The following is a 12,495-nucleotide window of genomic DNA, read 5'->3' on the forward strand; positions in this document are numbered from 1 at the left end:
TCCTGAGCTTCTCAGCTTCCTTTACTCACCAGGTGCCCAGGCAGGGAAATCTGCAAAACAGCCAGAGCAGGGCCACTGTCCTTGCTGCTTAATGAGAGAGCTCAATCACTACAAGACTCCCTACTCCCACCCGCCAACAGATAGAACCTACTAAAAGGGCAGACTGGCTCGCTGCACAATCTGTGAATTGTAGATGCTGTGTCCTTGCTGTGGCCCGGGACGCACATTTGCATGGAGTGAGGATCTCTGTAGGACTCACCGAAAATCTGGTTCTACTAGTACGTGCTAAGTGATCATTCTGTTGCCGTGAACACGCCAGCCTCCTAAAGCCTGAGAAAAACCATCTTTGTGGCTAGCGTCCTGGTGTTTCTTTCACACGGGCCTTAGGGAGAAGGTGGGCCATGGATGGAAGAAGCCCTCAACTTAGTTGAAACAGAAATATTCTTTTCTTTTTAATTTTTTTTGACATTTATTCATTTTTGAGAGAGAGAGAGAGAAACAACATGAGTGGGGGAGGGGCAGAGAGAGAGGGAGACAGAATCTGAAGCAGGCTCCAGGCTCTGCACTGTCAGCACAGAGCCTGATGCAGGGCTCAAGTTCACGAAGCGTGACTTCATCACCTGAGCTGAATTCGGAGGCTTAATCGACTGAGCCACCCAGGTGCCCCAAAACAGAAATATTCTTTACTATTGCACACTTTCTCAGGGGAACAAAGAATGAACCAAATTGCTTAGCATCTAATTTTTTAACAAAAGTGTTTCTTTTTCCCATTATAAAGTTAACCCATGATTTTGGGATTTATGGGAAGATAGAAAACAGCTGTGCAAATTCCACCTCTCAAAGGCAATCACTATTATAATTTTGGTTTACTTCTGTCTGTTCTTTTTCTTCATGATAACTTTTTATAATCATAAGTATGCCATGTATATTATACAGATAAAAATCCTATAACTGTATTTTTGGTTTATTATTATATAAATATAATTTGTGTTACAAATATTACTAAACATATTTTTATAGGCGCATAATATTCATTGAGTGAATGTTCTCTTGCTCACCCATTTCTTTCGGTCCTCTCCCGCTCTTTTTTGTTTTGTTTTGTTTTTTCCCCTAGAAATAATGCTGCCTAAAGCTTTTTTAAAAATTAAGAACAATTTTCCTCGGATAGAGCCCCGGAAGTACAGTTATAGGGTCAAAGGGTGCCAGTTGGCTTGTGTAACACTGATAGTTTATCATTGATGACCAAAGAGAAATTTCTGCTTTGGGGTCTGGGTGGTCTTCCCAGGAGGCTGTTGGAAAGTAAAACCAACATTGTCAGGCCAGAAGTTTCTGTTTGCTTCCAGCTAGCAGGACCAGGGCACCTAAGTTGTGGGGTGTGGGGTAGGGTTATGGGTCAGGGGAGTGCAATTTCCCTCCTGGCCAGTAACATGTTCACAGTAAGCTGTAGTACAGGCAGGTCTTTATTTCAGAACATTCTCTTGGGCCCATCCTTCCATCCGTACGTGGCCTGGTATATCAACCCAAGTTGCCTGCTCTTCTAACAGGGCCCACGGTGCCTTTGGAATGGTTTTCCTTAAAGTTCCCCTGGGAGTCACAGCCACCCCCTGCCCTGCTGAGTTCTCCCCCGTTCATGTGAGAGCCAGTGAAGGTTTGATCAACAAGTCCCTCCTTGTCTCGGTCTCTTCCTCCGCACCTCCCGACTTCGGAATTCTTGGACTTGCCCCACACTCAATCACCACAAACAGGAGGTCATGACAAGACGGTGGGGAGTGCTATGGTGGACAAATTTGGGTTGCCAGCGTTGAGGACCCCTTAGGAGACATGGTGTTTGCGAGCAGGGTCTTGAAGCCGGAGGAAGAAACCCCTCCCCACCCCAGGCTGACAGAAGAGAAGGGATAGGATTCAGGAGCCTTCTGAGTTTCCGAGGGATCTTGACTGAGTGGGCTGGGCTGATGCCTCCAGGGCTCAGTTTCCTCAACCTGCATCAGGAGTCGGCAGTCAGGTGTCTCATCTCCTCTGCTAAGAGTGGATCTGAGCCAGATGGAGCATGGAATTATCACACCCAGCACCCCAGGGAGTGTTTCTGGGGAGTCGTTTATGGAGGCCGACTCCCTCACAGGGAGTGGTGTGTCAGGGCATTTATTTCATCCTTGAATCATGCTGCGTTCCCTTCACGCATTTCCTTATCTCTTTTAAAATCCAGAAGCCCCTCCCCTCTTCCGTGCTGGGCAATGAGGAGCCATGAATGACGCTCTTCATGAAAACGCAGCACGTCTCCTGGGGATCATGATGGTGATGATGTGGGACGGCCCGGAGGTGAGGCCACTAGACTGTTTCTGCTCCCTCAGTGACATCAACCCAGGTCACGGGGCTCCCCGAAACACCAAGGTGCTCCATGGAGCAGGATCCGCGCTTACTCCTTTCTGGGATGTATTCATCAGTACAACCAGTAATCTGCCAACTGCAGTATTTACATTGACTCTTCAATGCAAAACAATTCCTAGCCAACGTGGCTTTGGCCGTAGCCCCTGTGGAGAGGCAAAATTAGGGAGGGGTTCAGGAACAGGGTCTGCAAACTTAGGGGACAGGGCATTCCAGCTTCGTTGGGGCAGGCATTGAAGTGGCAGGGTGCAGAGGTTCGTGGCATCTGTTGGGTGCCTGCGTTCTGAATCAGAGAGGCTTATCCGAGTCCAGGATGGGGTCTCAGATTCAGGGGCTTGGGGCAGACACTGGTGGAACTTAGCAGGCAAGTCAGGACCCCGGCTGAGCAGGTGAGGGGCAGGAGCAGTTTATAGTCTCAGTGTGGACTTGGGAGTCACTGGCCCCACAAGCAGAGGTAAGTGAGGAGGCTCCTAATGTTTACACAGGAACCCTGGGTCTTGCCTCACTCATCCACCCCCCCCCCCCCCCCCCCCCGCTCCACGCCAGGCGTGGAAACAAACTTTCAGTGGAGAGGGGTTTTCCTTTTTGCCAGGGCTGAGCTATCGCTGGCTTCCAGCCCTGGTGAGGTGACCTGTGGATGACAGGTAGTTCATAGTGACAGCCGGGAGAAGCAGGGGCAGCAGGAGCCAACAGTTTTTGATGCTGTTTGCAAAAACGCAAAAGGAGGGTGACACAATTCCATTGTAAAGCAACCCAGGACACGGGGAAGTGCCGAGACAACCCTTTGCAAGGAGTAGCAATTGCTTCTTGGCTGACAGTTGCAAGGCCTCTCTTGGTGGGCTCAGTAGCCCCTCCAGCACATGTCCCAAGTGCCTGGAGCACAGAACGATCCCTTTGCCTGCTTTTCCTCTGTGCCTGTCATTATGGTAAATTACAAGGCTCCCATGATAACTATGGAGAGGCAGATTGATTCGTTCCTTGTGATTGTCGCCGTGCCGGGGTGATGGGCACCCAGATTTCACACCTTGTAATGGCCCTGCCAGGGGTGGATGTTAGCACAAGTGGGACCTGACACTTCAATAAATCTGAGACATTCTGTAGTGGAGATCAAAGTTCAGAATTGCTTAAATTGGTGTTGGAGCAGGTGGGAAACAGGAGCCCAGGGCCAGGAATTGGATAGATGGCAATTGTCGTTCCATTTGTAGGGCCCGAATGTCAGCTTTTCAAACGATATGACATTAATTTAAGTGATTTGGGCTCCCAGCTACCTCGCCTATTTAGTATTACTGGTTCTGGGAAGTGTGATTCGTGGTCTAGCGGATGCTCTAAAAAGGGGGACCTTGGGGAACCAACCCTGCTTGTATATCTGGGGTCAGAGACTTGCGTTTGTGGAGGGTTGGTAACATGGGGTTATTACTATTCATGGGAGCGTGGATGAGCGTTTCGTCTCCTACCTGGATGTGTTGGTAACCTCCCAACTTACACTTCCAGCCATGACCTCTCTCCTGAGCTTTAGACTCATTAGGACGTATATGTCATGGCATTGTCATTTGCACACAGAGGTGATCCTGGATTTTAACACAGGGCATGTAGTTCTCAAAGGCTTCGGATGAGGTGAGAATGTGCTCTGGCTTCTTCTTCTTCTTCTTCTTCTTTTTTTTAATATAATTTATTGTCAAGTTGGCTGACATACAGTGTATACAGTGAGCCCTTGATTTTGGGGGTAGATTCCTGTGATTCATCGCTTCCATACAACACCTAGTGCTCATCCCAACAAGTGCCCTCTTCAGTGCCCGTCACCCGTTTTCCCCCTCTCCCCCACCCCATCCCATCCCATCAACCCTTAGTACGTTCTCTGTATTTAAGAGTCTCTTATGGTTTACCTCCCTCCCTCCCTCTTTGATAATAACCATTTTGTCCCCCTTTCCTTCCCCCGTGGTCTTCTGTTAAGTTTCTCAGGTTCCACAGGAGCGAAAATGTATAATATCTGTCCTTCTCTGACTGACTGACTCGCTTACCATAATACCCTCCAGTTCCATCCATGTTGCAGCAAATGGCAGGATTTCATTCTTTCTCATTGCCAAGTAGTATTCCAGTGTATCTCACTGTGGTTCTCATTTGCGTTGCCCTGAAAGGTCATCTTTTCTTGTGCCGTTTGGACATTCGTAGATCTTCTTGGGTGCACAGGCTTTTAAGGTCCAAGGAGGTCAGTGCACCTCCCCTCAGTCCTGAGCATGAAGAGAGCTCTGGCCGCTAACCCAGAAAGGTACACGCCGGGAAAATCTCATCCTCCCATTTTTTTTTTTTTTTTTTAAGTTGGCTGGGAGTGCCAGAGACTTGCTGCATCCTGTACGAGGTGCAACTCATCTCAACAGAATGACTGTATTCCTGAAATATTTCCTGCTGAGCAAATTGTCTTAATCCTGTTATACCACCGGCTTTCATTATTGAACTGGAAATTGACTGGAATAAAATTTTGGCCCCAAATTGTAAATGTGGAAATTCTTGATGGTATACCATTACTTTTCAAATAATGATACTAAAGACAATGATAATAACACAAATGCATCAGGGGCAAGTACTTTTGCAGAACTAAATGGGCCAGGCAATGTAGTAGATGCTTTAGATATATTAACTTATTTGATCTTCCTAACTGCCCCGTGAAATAGGTATTATTAGCAGCTTTGCCCCTTTACAAATGAGGAAAGTGAAGGGCAGGGAGGCCAGGTAACTTGCCCAAAGTCAAGGTTAATGTACTAGTTAAGGTAGCACTAGCTGCTATAATAGATAAGCCCCAGGTTCTCAGAAGGTTAACATAATAAAAGTTTATTTCTCATAGCAAAACCCCATGGCGTCATTCTTTTTTTTTTTTTTTTTTTTTAAGTGATCTTTACAACCTACATGAGGCTTGAACTCACAACCCCAAGATCAGGAGTCCCATGCTTCACCCACTGAGTCAGCCAGACCTCCCTCACCCCCCTTGATTGGATTGCCTCCCACGTGGTCATTCAGGGATCCAAGTACCTTGCATCTTACTGCTCTTCATTTTTCTAGGTTCTTTGAGTCCTCACCGATCAACCAAGGGGGGCTGGTGAGAAAGAGAGCAAGACTTCAGTGGGAGGCTTTTACCTGCCAGGCGTAGACTTGATGCATATTGCTTCTGCCCGCTTGCCACTGGCCAGAAGTCAGTCAGTTATGTGGCCACACCTAAGTGCAAGAGAGGCAAAGAAACACAGTTGTCTGCCCAGAGGGAAAGGAAATGAATTTTGACAAATAATACGCGTCGTTTTGCCATTGCTGGCGAGTGGAAGCCATAGGATTTGAACCTGGGTAGTCTGGCTCCAGAGACTCAACTCTTGACTCGAACATTCTACCATCTCTCTGGGAACAATGGCTCAAAGTCTGAGAAAAATGTGGCAGGTTGCACCACTTTTTACTCCATTTCCCTCCCATCTGTAACTGTGTTTGGTTGCCTAGATGCTGTGCTTGGGAATTGTCTTTGTCTTTCCGTGAGAGGCTCTGTTCTATGCATTTAATCGCCACAATCACCCCCATGAGATAGACAGTCATTATCGTTCCCGTTTTCCAGGTGAGGAGGCTAAAGCAGGGAGCTTGGTTATGTGTCCAAGGCATAAGTAAGTGGTGTCTCTGGGCTTCCGGAACCCTCACACCAAGCCACGGAGCAGGGTGGGGGCTGAAGGGAAGATGAGAGAAGGTGAGAAGGCCAAAGCCACCAAACCCCACCCAGCCAGAACCTCGTTTGGATTCTCCTTCTGTAAGTTTTTTATGGGACAGGCAGGGAAGTGTAAGCTCTCACTGGATATTTGATGACCCTAAGGAATCGCTGTTAACTTGTAGGGCGTGAGAAGGGTATCGTGGTCATGTTACAAAAGAAAGTCCTTATCTTTTCCAGGTACTTACTGAAACGTGTAGCGGGTGGCATGATGAAATGTCTAGGACTTGGCGGGGCACCAGGGTGTCTCAGTTGGTGACGCCTCCGACTCTTGGTCCTCAGCTCGGGTCATGACCTCGTGGTCTTGTGAGTTCAAGCCCCGAGTCGGGCTCTGCGCAGACAGCGCGGAACTTGGGATTCTCTCTCTCCTTGTCTCTCTTCCCCTCCCCTGCATGCTCGAGCACGCTCTCTCTCTCAAAATAAATAAACATTTTCTTTCCACGTCTAGGAGTTGCCTCAGATAATGCAGTGGAGGGATTGAGGTATAGATGGACAGAAGGGGGCCACAAACAGCTCCTTCGTGCAGAATGGTGATGGGTACATGGTGGATTGTCATTCTAGTCTCTCACTTTGGGGCGTATTTCAAATTTTCTGTAATAATGATAATAAAAAAGAAGACTGTAACGAGTGGACTCTCTGTAGCCCCCTAGACTGTAAATGAAGTGATGGGGACAGAACATGTTTGTTGAGGAACAGCTGAGCGGCCTGGAATGTTTTCTAAAGCAGGTCCTCAGGGAGGACCTGTTTGGGAGCTATTGGCCCGTGTGTGAATTCTGATTCTGAGATTCTCCCAGAGGCGGCCTTTAGTGCCTGGAGAACTGAGCTCGGGAAGATGAGCCTGGGGCCTCCGAAAGGCAGAAAGCACAGACTCCCGGGGTGAGAGGGATCCAGGCAAAGTCTGGGCTTTGCCCCGGCCCAGTGGCCTCAGCCCTGGCTAGCTGTGCAGCCCTCGACAAATATCTCGCTGAAAGGTACAGCACGGCCCCAGGCCTCAGCTGCACTTTAATTAAACACTGAAAATCCATCAAAGACTCGGCCTTCTCAGCCGGCCAGTTTCCGGAGTCCCAGGTGAAGCCAGCTCTGGGCTGGCTGCGGGCCAGGAGGAAGGTGCGCCGCGGGCCCTCCCAAGTCCCTGGCTAAAATCAACAGCCAGGGCTCCGCAGCCCAGCTTCTGACCTGATGCAAATTAAGCTTGGCATTTGGAGATGGTATTAAATTGTCCTAAATCAATATTCTAGTGGCAGGATCAGAACAATTAAAAACCCTGATTTCCTCCTCAGATTGTTGGAGTACATGTGACTATGAATTGTCAGTTCACTTTTAAAACTCAGCAGGTTGAGAAAGGCGGAGGTCTGCTTGGTGATGCGCCGGGCATAGTTTATTCCAACCTCAGCATCTCTTCCTGTTTTTACATGTGTGCGACATATGTCAAGCGCACAGGGCCGTTCATATATGATGTAACATCTAATCCCTGCAGCAACCCCAGGAGGCTCTGTCATCCCCCCTTTACAGAGGAGGAAACTGAGGCTCAGAGAGGTGAGGTCACTCGCCCAAGGTCTCAGCTACTAAGTGGTAGGGTGAGAATTTGAATTAATTTCTCCAAGCTCAAGGCCAATGCTTTGCCCTCTGTAACACAGCTGGCTTTTCCCAATATAGTGTTTATTTTTCATTCATCATGATAATTAATAGCGAGGAATGAATGGCAACAATAGTGACTGTTTAATAATTTTGTTTCTCTGGTCTTAAAAGTTGGTGGCAATTTTTCTAGTTTGTCCACTTGTTCAACAAACGTTTATTGAGAAGCAGCCTGGTAGGGAGGTTTCTGGGCTCGGGAGTCCGCCAGACTGGTCCCACCCACCACGTCTGGGCTGTGTGACCTGGTACAAGTTTATCATCGTCTCTGAGCCCCAGCTTCCTCATCTGTAAAATGGGATGTTACTAGTACTCACGCCCCAGGGTTGTCATTAAAATAAAAGGAGTTGGTACTCGCAAAGTGTTTAAAGTAAGGCCTGGCTCTCAGTGGGCATTCTATCAACCTGAGCCCCTGGCGGACGCTGTCAGGGCCCTGGAGGAAGAGCTGTGTCTATGTGCTCTCAGAACTCCCCTCTTCTGTTTAGTCAGTTAATATTATTGCTTCTATTTTTATTAAACCAGCTAAACATGTTTAGGTTTATGGTAAAGAATTCAAAGAGTTGGGGCGCCTGGGTGGCTCAGTCAGTTGAGCATCTGACTTCGGCTCAGGTCACGATCTCACGGCTTGTGAGTTTGAGCCCCTCATCAGGCTCTGTGCTGACAGCTCAGAGCCTGGAGCCCGCTTTGGATTCTGTGTCTCCCTCTCTCTGTGTCCCTCCCCTGCTTGCACTCTGTCTCTCTGTCTCTTTCTCTCTCTCTCAAAAATAAATAAAGATTAAAAAAAAAACTTTTTTAAAAATTCAAAGAAGCCAGAAAGAAAAACTGAAAAGTAAGGGCTCCTTTCTACTTTCCTATAGTTAGGACTTAGATAGAGTAGTGTAACCTGTGATAATAATAATGATGATGATGATGATGATGATAGTATATGATAATGTAATAATAGTGTGTCAGAAATGCTCTGTTGTACAAGCATACACACTTGTCTTGTTTTTATACAACTGGAATACCACGGTAAAGGGTGTTCAGCAGTCCATACTTTTCCACTTACCCACTTACCTGTCTTAGGTACAGACATACCTCATTTTACTACACTTTGCTTTATTGCGTGTCGTGAATATTGCTTTCTTTTTTTTTTTTTATAAATTGAAGGTTTGTGACAACCCTGTGTCAGACAGGCCTGCCGGTGCCATTTCTCCAAGAACATTTGCTCACTTCATGTCTCTCGCAATATTTCAGTATTTCAAACTTCATCATTGTTTGTTACATCCATCTGCGGTCAGTGATTATGCCTTGCTGAAACTTGAGATGATGGCTAGCATTTTCTAGCGAAAAATATTTTAAATGTTTTTTAAAAGAGGTCTAAACATTTTTAAGACATAATGTTACTGCACACTTCGTGGATTATACTACGGTGTAAACATAATTTTTATATACACCAGGAAACCAAAAAGTTCATTTGATTCACTTTATTGTGGTATCTGCTTTATTGCGGTAGTCTGGAACCGAACCTACAATATCTCCAAGATATACCTGTGTCTTTCACATATGGATGTACCTAATTTTTAAGCAACTTTATGCATTGTCTGGATGTGCCATAGTTAAATTTAACCATCTCCCTATTGTTTTTACTAGGGTTTTGCTACTCCAAACAGTGCTGCATTAAACATGCTTGCAAACAAATAAAAGCATTCTGTGTCTGTTTATCTGTATAATATAATAAACTCTTAGAGATGGAATTGCAGAGTCAAAAATGTGTTAGGTCTGAATTCTGTTGGATATTACCAAATTGCTTTCGAGAAGGAAATACTAGGGGGGAAAATGCTACCCACACTTTAAAATTCATATTTCTTAGTGTTACAGCTCTTTTAGAATTTGTCTAGCAGGTTTTCCGGTTTTTACCGGAAGACCCCCTCCACAAAAAAATAAAAAAAAATAAAAAAAAAAATAAAATAAAATTCATATTTCTTGTTAATCAGTTTTGAAAGAGAGGGTGGAAATGAGCAGTTAGCCTGATCTCTCATTTTATTGGAAATGCTTCTCCTTGGCCACAAATTTTTAGACATTACATTCTCTGGCTCCCCTCCTCAGTTCTTGATACAGAGAGAATGTTCTGGATTTCGAGGCAAAATCCCATGTGTGCTTCATTCTCTCTGCACTCCCAGGCCCCCTGCCCCCCATTCTCTGAGGGAAGGACTTCTGTTCTCTAAGTTTCAGGATAAATGGGGCTCACAGAGGCCCAGATTTCTCATGGGAGGAGAGAGTCACACAGGAACATCTTCAAGTGGGTATCTGAAGCCAGTGTCTGGCTAAGCGTCGGCCAGCCTGGCCCAGGCCTTTCTGCCTCCTCGAATTCCTCCAGGCCCACAAACAGCTGGGTGCCGCCAGTGTCCTTCCTTCTGCGTCCGACAGGCTGATTTCCTTTTAGGGATGACTGCCTCCACCCACCCCCAGCCAACCAGGAGCAGAAAACCCCATGACGAAGATAATAAATTGCATCCAGGGCCACGGAGGAGGGGAGAGAAATGACTCACAAGCCCCTACATCCTCCTGCCACATTCCAAGAGCTGCCTTCCTTGGGGCTTAAATCACTCCCTGGGAGCAACACCCTGAGCGGATGGTGGAGGAAGGCCAGCTGTTGTTGCTGGCTGGATGAGGCGGGTGGGGTGAGGGCCCTGGCTGGAAACAAGTCCTGGAATTTTTCTTTAGAATGGGCTGGTGATCCTGGCTCCCCCTGGGAACAAGGCACGGGGCATTTCTGCCCTCAAGGGGCTTGTGCTGTAGCCTCTAGAGCCCCCTGTCCTCTTGCCCAGTGCCCTGGAGGGAGACAGACCTAACAGTCTGGTGACCCTGGGCAAGTCACTTCATTTCCCTGAGCCTCAGTTCCCCCCCCCCCCAACCCCTACAAAATGGGAAAGAAGAATTCAGTACCAGTCTCCAGGGTTATTAATAATTAATGAGCTAATTCATGTCAAGTGCTTAGCATGGAGGCTGGCTCACCTTAAACACTTAGTATTACTTGCTATTATTGCTACTGCTACTGCTCCTCTCGACAATTCTGCAAATAAAAAAATTAGGAAATGTGGTCTGGCCGTGGCTCTCACCCCTGCCCGTGATTTATAATAATGATTGTGAACATTTATGTAGAGCTTACTGTGTTTTAGAGCTTTATGTATGTTGACTCATTTAATCCTGCGAACCCCATGAGTAGCTATGCTGTAGGTTCTGTTACTATCCCCATGTGTGAATATACCAAGGCACAGAGAGTTGAACCTCTAGCCCAGTTAGGAAATAGTGGAGCCAGGATTCAGACCCAGGTTGTCAGCTCTAGAAGTTACTTTCTTTAAATTTGATTCTTTTTAATGTTTGTTTATTTTTGAGAGAGAGCAGGGGAAGGGCAGAGAGAGAGGGAGACACAGAATCAGAAGCAGGCTCCAGGCTCTAAGCTGTGAGCATAGAGCCCTACGCGGGGCTCAAACTCACGGACCACGAGATCATGACCTGAGCCGAAGTCGGACACTTAACTGGCTGAGCCACCCAGTTGTACGTAAAAGGTACTTTCTTAACCACTATGTCATCCTGCCTCTCAATATGTGTTTGTATATTTCTATAGGACAGTTTTCTAAAGATACAGCAGTCAAGTGATGTTTATTTTTTTTTTTTCTTTTTGCTTGCATTAAAAGAAAATGTTGGTTTTAGAGGCTCCTGGGTGGCTTAGTAGGTTGAGTCTCCCGACTTCGGCTCAGGTCATGGTCTCGTGGTTCATGAGTTCGAGTCCTGCATCAGGCTCTGTGCTGACAGCTCAGAGCCTGGAGCCTGCTTCAGTTTCTGTGTCTCCCTCTCTCTGCCCCTCCCTGGCTTGTACTCTGTCTCTGTGTCTCTCTCAAAAATAAATAAACATTAAAATATTTTAAAAAATAATAAAAAAATAAAAGTAATGTGCCAATATATGCTTCCCACAGTAGTCTATGAGAGTGCCTGCTTACATCCTTTTCTGCATTCACTATTATAATTTGATTAAGGGAACAATCTTAATTGTTTTGAGTTGCTTTGATTGTTGATGAGGTTGAATGTTTTCTGCGTGCGTAGCCATTTATATTTATCTTTTGCTTTGTACTCAGTTGGGCGCTAGAATCAAATGTTACTATCTTGCACAGATTTCACCCTACTTTAGATCAGAAGCCGAGTAAATCCATACATAAAGTCTGTACATATTGATGTATGGTATCTCCATTATTTAGATCCTTCCCTTTTTTCTGCTGCCAGAACTGGGGGACGCTTTTATGTGATCTTGATGGTGGTTTTTGTCTTTGCACCAATAATGTAGTAAGTATATGGTCTGAATATTTGTGAATATGTTGTGAACATGTTATTTCATACGTTGAAATCCTAAACCCCCAAGTGATGGTGTTAGTCTCTGGAGCCTTTGAGGGATAATTTGCTGGGGTGGGGGGTGGGGATTAGTGCCTTTATAAAAGAGACTCTAGAGAGAGCCCTTCCCCCATCCGCCATGGGAGGACACAGCAATGGGGGTGCCAGCTATGAATCAGGAAGCAGGTTCTCGCCAAATGCCAAATACAACCATTCTGGTGCCTCGATCTTGAACTTCCCAGCCTCCAGAACTGTGAGAAACAAACATATTTCTGTTGTTTTTAAGCTACCCAGACTGTTGTACTTTGTTAGAGCAGTACATGTGGACTAACACAGGGATTTTTCTTGAGTATTTCTGATATTTCCTCAACTATGTTTTC

The 12,495-nt window shown here is 46.2% G+C and overlaps 1 protein-coding gene and 1 non-coding gene across 2 annotated transcripts in view; both read left to right on the forward strand.

The window, feature by feature from the left end:
* The window catches only part of PARVA (parvin alpha), a 173,129-nt gene that overhangs the window by 9,505 nt on the left and 151,129 nt on the right, over positions 1-12,495 (forward strand). The gene's annotated exons all lie outside the window — the stretch shown is intronic.
* On the forward strand, positions 9,597-9,658 carry LOC115526613. Its single transcript, XR_003972666.1, has one exon. It is a non-coding gene; the product is annotated as a U7 small nuclear RNA (small nuclear RNA).

This window comes from Lynx canadensis, chromosome D1, assembly GCF_007474595.2.
Source record: "Lynx canadensis isolate LIC74 chromosome D1, mLynCan4.pri.v2, whole genome shotgun sequence".
In the NCBI taxonomy this organism is placed as follows: Eukaryota; Metazoa; Chordata; class Mammalia; order Carnivora; family Felidae; genus Lynx; species Lynx canadensis.